The sequence below is a fragment of the Strix uralensis genome, chromosome 10, assembly GCF_047716275.1.
Source record: "Strix uralensis isolate ZFMK-TIS-50842 chromosome 10, bStrUra1, whole genome shotgun sequence".
NCBI lineage: Eukaryota > Metazoa > Chordata > Aves > Strigiformes > Strigidae > Strix > Strix uralensis.
The window spans coordinates 894,661-904,075 of NC_133981.1; positions in this window are offsets into that span (position 1 = coordinate 894,661).

A 9,415-nucleotide genomic window follows, 5' to 3' on the forward strand; every position below is an offset into this window, starting at 1 on the left:
AGGTTCTTGCACTGCTGCAACAGGCAACACCATCAACCTGGAAACCTGTTTCTTACCATTCGGCATGATCAGTAGCATGAAGGGGGAGCAAGGTGGGGGTAGGCCAGCCTGGAGCTGCTCGGTGCTGTCCTGGGAACAGCTGGAACAACCCTGGAGGGTGCGCACGGGGGCTGGCGCGTGAGGATGGAGAAGAGTGCTTACCAGGCAGCTCTCCCACGGCCAAAACTTGGCGGCTGCTTTCATTACGGTCGAGTCTGACCCACACAAGAAGCTCCTTGGGGCCTTGCGGAGTGAAGCGAAGTCTTGCAAAGTCCCCCTGATATGTGCAAGGATGAGTACTGCTGCTATTAAGACAATATATTCAAGAAAACTGCTAATGAACTTTGGGTTTCCTCCTTTGACCCCCCGGGAGTTGCATCTCACTTCTGTGGAAACCAACTCGGGTATAACTCCTTACTCATTAAGAAAAAAAAAAACCTGAGTTCCTTTTTCAGCGCGTGTGTACAAATTCCAGCCCTTTCTATCACTGCTTCTCTTTAACCGTGCAGCCTCCTCCCCAGCCCCGCTCGCAAATGGGAAGGAGTCGCATCAGCTCTGGATATGCCGAAGAAAGCAGACGCCGTCGGGACGAGGCCTTCCCGCATCATTTCAGACGAGTTAATCATCTCTCTAACTTGTTTAGCGAGGCTTAGTGCAAACACCCGTTAAAAAAAAAGGCAGTTTATAGCATACCGTGCAAGCTTCATTTAAAAAGAAACATGTTCATTTTCAGACAGGTTTAAAATGGGGTTACAACTAAACTCGGCCACTCTGCCTCCTTATTTGAGTAGCTGAGACAAGGCGAGAACAGGAGAACTCACAACATCTCTTTAAAATAATTGAGAATAATCAAGCTATTTGCTTTGGTTGCACATTACACACACGTTCAGGCTTTGATGAGGTCTCACCTCGGTGTTGCCTCTCTGCAGGCATTTTCCTGGGTCAGTCCGATCCGTTTGCAGAACCAGGGCCACAATCCCTCAGCATGTTAGGAGGGTGCAGCAGCCCCCCAGCACCCGGAGGAGCGGCCTCTTCTGAGCAGGGTCTTCAGTGGTTCCTGCAACACAGACAACAAGTAATCCTGTGTGTGTCAGGTGGCACTAATCTGTGAAAGATCAAACCATCTCTTTGCCACGCGCGTATCATGTTTGTCTCCAGACATTTTGCATAGCAGAAGAAAAACAAACAGCAGGGAATGGGAATGGAGCAAGTGTGTAAAGTTCAACGTAAAGTGTAAGTACAGAGCAGATACTGAGGCAACAAATTGGGATTTACAGTCCTTTCACTACCACCAAATGCTGGGGGACAGGCTTTTTGTGAGGGGGGAACCCTGACATTACTTGCCTTTGGTTCCCGTTGTTGGGATTATTGTTTTAAGCCGTGCTTAATTGTCATGTCTCCACGGCCACATCAAAAGCCAAGAAGATTAGGTTACAGGGAGTGTTTGATGTCAAAATACAAAATAAATAAAAGGAAAGCTGAAAAGGTACCGTATTTTCCATGATGTCTAGTGAGGTTTTTGCCTTAAATATCTTTTTTTTTTTTTTTAATTTTGCAAAGGTTGCACTTTTAGTGACAAGATTTCATTTACTTGCTTCGAAATGACTGTACTACTTTCCTGCAGCAGTTCGAAAGGGTTAATATCCCCTCTTTGATGGCAAACATGGTATAATTAACGCAAACTTCTTAAGTATCCTGGTGACCTGTAGATGGCCACATGAGAATTTTGTTATTTACTGACTTGCCAAACGTTTATTGCTTATAGCAGGACAAGTGGGAAGCAGGCATTAATTTTGATGCTGTTATCTGTGATTGCATGTAAAGTTCATAGCAGAGAGTGCCTATATGTCAACTGCAATTAAACATTTTGCTATTTTTTTAAAACGAATTTCACATTGGTGGAGGGGGTTGGACTGGCAGCTTTGCAAACTGAAATCTTGCCCATCCGCAGAGCAGGCACGACACAGCCAGACGCAGGACAACTTCCCCTTACCTGCCAGCTGCAAAGAAAACAGTCTGGCGCCATGGAGCATTTGATCCTTGGCTTCTCCACAGAGACAGTCAAATCAGTCCCAACTGTGGCAGGGCACAGAGGGAGATTTTGCGGTGTGACATCTCCCCTTGGAAACCAGCCTGAAGCACACCAAAAATGAACCCAAAAGTGGCTATCAGGTGAATATGTTCATTTAACACCAACCTGGACTGGATTAGAATATGTGACCTAGAAGTAAAATGCTTTGTTTAGCCCAACTCCCTGGGCCATCTGGTCCTCGCAAGTAAACATTTCTAAGTGAGATTAAGTGACTGTTCCTTAAGCATGGTGATATGAGTGCAAACCAGGCTGCTCTGGATCTAACAGATCAAACCTCAGCATCAGGGCAGCCGCCTGGTGCCGATTCAGAGACACCATTTGCTTGAACAGCTTTGGGTGCAATTCTCCGTGGTGCTGGCTTTGCAGTCAGTCCTGATTCAGTCTGATGTGTCCCTGTCAGATCCAGAGCTTGACCTAAATCCAGGGCTCAGAGTGCACCAAGGTGCTGCTGGGAGGTTGACAGCCCCGTCAGCCTGGGAGAGGCTGCAGTAAGAACTATACTGCCTTTGCAATAAGAACTAAGTTGCATTTCTGAGCACCAAAAGCTCACCTGAGCAAAATGCAATTGCAGGGTAGGAGATACAGCAGAGAAAATATCCAGCAGGTAGTAACACAATAGAGAACTAACTCCTCCTTCAGGGAGAGGCTTCAACATACCACTGAGGGAGGGAACCGCTACTGTTTGGTCTATAAAAACTAAATCAGGGAAGTATAATGTTAACCCAGCCTATGCAGCAGTGCCAGGGAGCAAACAGCTACCTGCTTGTATCCTGCTCCTGTGCCTCTCTCTGTGGTACTGCACTCTGGGCTGCAGGGAGTTATTTGGAGGAAAGTTGGCTCTGGCTCAGGAAGGTCGAGAGCACATGTAAATCATTTGGAGTTGGGCCTATCAATGCCAGAGTGTGAACATGGACCCTTGTTTCTTCTAAACACTTCAGTGTTTCACCAAAGTTTTCCCCAGTGCTTTTGTTTTCCTCTGGAACTTGATTCTGCTCTTGCCTGTTCTCCATCAGGCAGAGAGGATGTGGCAGATTTCTTTACCTGGGACCCAAGAGCATTATGTTGGCTGTTTTGGTCGTGATTTTTTTATCTCTGGTTCTTTTTTTCACTCCCAGCTGCCCACATTGGCATTTTGGTAGCAGGTTATACTGCTGAAGTGATTTAAGGGTGTCCCTGTAACTCCCTACTGGATTTCGCTGTAAAATTCAGATTAATTTACCATCTCCTGCTGCATTTCAGTCCATCCGCTAGTTTTTTTCTTTTCTTTTTTGTAGGTCCTTGTAAAATAAAAAAGTAAAAGCACCCCATTTTGAGAGTTAATCTGTAAGAAGACAACTAAGATGAATGAAAAGGAACAGACCAAAACCATTCATGTAACCTTTGTGCCCACAGGCACTCTGGGCTGTGTGCTATTTTCCTCTGTTCAAGCATAACTCCCACCAACACAGGGAAGATGTTCTTCATAAGGAAGCACATCTCAGGAGACAGACCACTGCCTGAGTGGTGCCAGGACTCACCCTGATCCCTCACACACTCACTTTCTGATAACAAGCAAAGGCACAGCAATCCATGCCTCAGTTTCCCCTTGCAAAACAGGCATAAAAAAGACATGACCTGCCCTATCAGCTACGTACAAGTGTTGATTCACTCTGGTCTCTCAGACTTCTGGGCAAGTTCTAACAACTGTCAGCGTGTGGTGTGGACTGATAGGCACCGGGAAAGGGCACAGCACTCTCCTCTCTAGGTTAGAGGCTCCTCCCTGCCTTTGCTGAGGAGATGCTGCACTGCCATTAGCCTCTCCGTACAGCTGTCTGTGGCAAAAATGACACATTGGAGGAATTAGTCATTGGAGTATATCACCCGGCTGCTTCCAACTGCTGCACATGCACACAGACACAGAGCCCCGCGCACACGCACGCACGCACTGCCTCCAGCCCCAGCCCATTGTGAAGCAGCCCTTTCTCCATCTCCCATGCTGTCAGCCCCTGACCTTCCTTTCACATGCTTTAATGGTCACTAGAAAACTGCGAGAGAACACAGTCGTGGTATTAAATAGCCCCAATTTGTCTCCAGGCCTTTCCCCTCCTCCCCCTCTCCTCAGTCTCCCGCGACTTAACGTTTAAACCAGCTGAAGTTTACAACAAATCAAAGCCTCCCTATAGGCCCAGATTGTCTAAATACGGAAAACAGGAAGTGAGTAACCTTCAACGGGAAATTGTTCATCCGATGGAGGCCAAGACCCAGGGCCTGGCGCTTTGCAGTCCTGCCCCAGCACAGGCAGACACAGCATGTACCGAAGGGGGACTCGGTGTTTCACAGAAGAGAGTGGTTTAGGGAAACTTTTGCTTCTCTTGCAGTCCCGTTGTGGCTGCTTCAAGAAAGGAGATGGTGTTTGTGCCTCTGCAGAACAATAGATGGGCAGTTTGGGAGGGTTTTTTTTTAAAAAGAGCGGAGATGGGATGGAGAAGCAGACAGGGATCAGAGGAGAAAGCGAAGAAGGTGCATGAATCCAAACTAAAACAGCCTCTTGCTTCCTATGAAGGTGAAGATGGCAAGAGAGTATCGCAAATGGCATTGGGCGGCTTCCAGCACACAAGGGCGGGAAGAGGTTTTGTGCGACAGCCCACTTCGTGATGAAAAGGAGAACACTTCATTTCCTAGGCAGAGAGAATAATAATTTATTTTTGTAGAGTAACTTGCCTGCTTCCCCCCGCCAGGAAAGATCCCAAATTATTTTACCGGCTGTTTATCTAAGGCTTATATTATTCACTACTGAATTGCAACCATTACTGGGGTGGAACACAGCAGCTGTTTAACAACTCAAAACAATGCCCCTTTTTTACAGAAGGTCATATTAAGATCCTCTCTAACTGAAGGTGAACTTCTTGTTACGTGCCGCATCCACTGGAATAAAGCTTTGCTCACAATTACACTTCTCAGAATCACAAAACCGCCAAAGAAACGGGGATGCACAAACACATCCAAGCACGCCTGAGTCCTTCCACTCCAACTCCGGACAGGGCTAATGAAACGTACCACAAAGCGGCCCCTGGGTCATAGATAACTTCCTTCTGACCTGCTTGGAGCCTGCACCTATGCTCACATGCCAGTTTTGCTCTGGGCAGCTCATGGCACCAAGCCTATGGCCTGTGATTTGAGAAATGGTTGGAGAAAAAGGCAGCATGGTCTGGTTGGGAGTTTGGCAGCACTGTGGAGGAGATGTGGGCTGGCCGGTTGTTTCTGTCCCGGTTCCTTGCCCCAGGGCTGGTTGTGCTGCAGATGAAGGGTACTCCTGGGCAGACGTGCACACATGGGACAGTCCCTCTCCAGAGGACATTCGTGCAGAAGGCACAGCTGGAATTAGACCTGCCTGACTGGGATGCTGCACCTCTGCAAAGACTGGGGCTTGAGAGACACGTACAGCAACGGGTAACCACTGGGTCTGCCGAGGAGTGAAAGTTAGAGATGAAGCTTCTAGTTAGATCTCGTTGCTGCAGCACTTCAAATATTGCTCTGAATTTACCTTTTAAAGATACATTTTAAATACTGGTTTTAGGCAAAAATATTTTTTTCTCTTGCTCCTACAGTATTTTTCTGCAAGGATTTCCCCAGATTTCTAATGGTTTATATAGGTGAGTAAATCTGGACTTGTGGCATTTGCTTCACAGAGATTTTCTCTCTTGCATAAAGATGAAGTTTAGTTGGCTGTTTTGCTAGCAAACCAGCTGGCTGAGAGAAAGATGCTCTTAATCAAACGGCCTCGCTGCATCTCTGGGGAGAACTCTGTCTTTTTTCCCATCACAACAGGTTTCCTCTTTGTTCTCTGGTGGTCAGGTGTTGTCCCACTGGGATGAGGAAAAGGGTAGGCTCTGATCCCATTAAAGATAGCCCCATTGGTAATAGATCAGAGGGGCATCCCTAGGTTGTGGGAGAGTATGCCTGTCTTGCTTCACTGGCTGGTGAATAATAGAGCTGGCTCTCAGTGACACTTGCAGGGATTTTAACAGGAGTCCTGTTCTCCAGAGAGACAATGAAAGGGAAAGGAACCCAGAGGGTGATGGCTGTGTCTGGCATTGCCAGAAACCACAGCTGGTCCTGCAAGTGATGGGAACGGAGACGATGCTTCTATCCAGGAGAGATGCAAAGAAATGCTCCCCTGCTGCATTATCTGCTTGCTTTACTCCCTTTCTCCATCACTTCCACAGCAGGCTGACTTTGAGGGATGTGGAATTGAATTTTGCTCCAGTGGAAGGCAAGACACAGATAATCCCAGAGATGGAAACGCTACTGTAACCCCTGGTCTCAGCCACCCCTTGGTCCTTCCACCTTGAGGGTTACAACAGCTCTCTTCTGATGTCCTGGGAAGAAAGACTGGGAGTGTGGGCTACAGGAGGTCAGGGAGCTCCAACCACATACCTCGCCTGGATGAGGTGACTGGGAAACAAGGGTGGTGTCTTGCCCAGTGGGGCCTGTCTGCCTGCAGTCCCGACATAGCATGGAGTAGCTTTTCTTCTGCTGACTTTGTGCTCAGAAGAACTGAGATAGTAGCAGGGATCTCCAGTGCATTCCCTTCTTCTCTGCTTCCTAAAGCGATCCAGGAGGTGAGTCCACCGTGCCCAGGAGCTACAGACCCCCAAGATTTAGAATAGGCTCTATACCTGCTTAACTCGGAGGCTTAGTGTCTCTGCCTGCTCAGTGAAGGCGGGATTTATCTACCTCGCGTAGGGTTGTGGCAATCCACCAGTCTGTGTTAGTGCAGGCCTTGGACATGGTCACGTCCCAAGAATGGAAACTTGAAGCTGGATACGTATAGCAGCCAAAATATGCAGGTCTGACTGCAAACCATACCATAGGCACGTTCACAAAGAAGCAACAGCACTGTGGGCCAGAGGCTTGTCCAAATGAAGCAACAGGTCTTACAGACACTGTGTCCAGGCATGGGCTCCTTGAATTTCCTTTCTCTGGTGAGATTCCTTTGGCCAGTGTCATTCCAGCTCCAGCGAAGCTGTCCATGAGGGACTCACACCTGCTCAGCAAGGGCCCTGCATCCTCGAAAGAGTTAAGCCCGAGCTCCTGACTCAATGCACAGGAATGCAGCCACCTCAGGTACAGTCTCAGTGGGGCCAGCCTTGGACACCGCCTTCACAGGAGCCTGCACAACTCCGAACTCAACAGCGGCTGCACTCGCTTGTGTCAGGGCTGACAAGAACAGAGATGGTACTGGCATGTTAGACAGCTGGCTATATTTAAAGATGTTCTACTTTTACTTTCTTTTCCTACATTCTTCCTTAGTGCCACATGGAAATCACGCTCCTTTTGGCCTGCACAGCCTGCACCAGTTGGACATCTTTTAATCTGCACCCTCTTTCCTGGTGCTTTTTTCCTGATGTTTCACTCTCCCACGTACATCCTTGCTGAATTTACCTGTGCGGCTCACAAACATGCCAGAGGCCTTTACTTCTGCTGAGCTAGGGCCTGGGAAGACTGGTCATTCTCCTTGCAAAGCCACCGCTACGGGCCGCTCCTCCACGCGATCCAGCCCTGCCACTGCCAGCCCTGCCTGAAATCACCGCCCCTGCTCAGCATTTCTGCAGGCTGCTTTCACTTTTAGCCCCGGAGCTGCACAAACCCAGCTCTCTCTTCGAGTACACGTATGTATGTATTTATACACATAGCCCCCACCACAGAAAGAGACCTATTTTGCAAGGTTTAATACGCTCCAAGTTCTGCTGCGGACTCTTCCTCTTTTGTTGCAGCTGTGGTTTTGGGGCAGGCTTTGCGGGTTTGAGAGAGTCCTTGGATGCCTTGGGAAACGTTCTGCAAAAGCGGACTTTCTCTCTGTGCATTCTGCACTCCAGCCACCAGGTCCTGAAATCTCCGTGCACAGGATTTCCCCTGTTTAGATGAACACAAAATCTACTTGTCTTTCAGACATAGTTTCTGACTGATACTACTCATTTATGCCTGTAGTGTCAGGCAAAGGAACAGGAGACCCAGCTGGATTCCCTCCTACATCAGCAACAGCTCTAGCTGAGCCACAACACCACATCAGGATGCTCTGAATGGGCTAAGAAACATCAGCTCACAGCCACGGCAGCCCTGGGTTGGCTGCTGTAAGCTGCTTTGCCACAGCTCTGGAGAGAGTAAGATCTTACCTGTTATCCTTAACATCTCTGGCCATGACACAGGAGAAGCAATACTACCTACCTTATAGAAAATAAGGAAGAGCCTGCAAGCGCCAAATAACTGTGACACAGAAACACTCTCTGCCTCTCCTGTGCTTGTCCTAGTTACTCATGAGGGAAAGTAACTCTGGCTTAGGAGAGCTGAGGATTAGCCTAACACACCTGGATACCACCTGCTGCTTTAGTGGCTCCAGCTCACAGTTTTGTGACAAGCTGTGTGCTTGACAGCAATATCCCTTTGAAATGCTATGTATACTGCTCAGGGTTTGGAAAAGCCTTGCTCCAGCACAGGGTGATTGTCAATATGCATGAAGACAAGCTTCCTGGGGTTGGCTGGGGGCAAGGTGGGGACAGCTCCGGTGGAAAAAATGTTTCAAGCACAGCACAAGGCACTCCTGTGCTCCTAACCGGCTAAACAGCAACTTGGCCCTATGGAGTTAGAGCAGCCTTGAGGTGGCTCTGACAGGCAAAGCACACAAATGCTGTGAAAAAAACCAACCCATGAAGCAACAGAAATGTCTCACAAGGTTTAAAAGCACAGTTGTTCAGCCTTGCCTATTTGTATGGGAAGCGGGAGCCGCAGCTCCTGAGCGTGGAGCTGGCAGGCGGCATAGGAAAGGAGAAGGAGGCGAGATATGTGGCTGAGGAATTTGCAGCCTTCAAGTTCCCTCTCTCCCACCTCCTCCTCTCACAGGAAATGAAAGAAACCTCTTTTGTGGAAGGAGGATGGTAGGTGTGCATGCGTGAGTGTGTGCTGGGGAGCAGCCTGGCCTCGCAGGATCCCTCCCGGCGTGCAGGGCCCTGTGTTTGCACGCACGCATGTGCACGGTTATGCTGAAGCTCAGAGCTGGCCCAGGGCCGTTTCTCAGAAGTCTCCTCATGCATGTCTGAAAAGGTGGATCAGGCAACGGAAGCAGTGAAACCACCAGCATGCCCAGGCCCCAAATGACTGCCTTTTCACTTTTTTTTCTTTTTTCTGTAAAGCAGCCCCCCCACTTCTTCCTTCTTCCCTCCCCCACTCTGCTCTGCTGAACCGCAGTGCCAGAGCGACAGAGCCTGAAACTGGAGGAGAGCAAAGGGCAAAAAAATGTCCATGGCT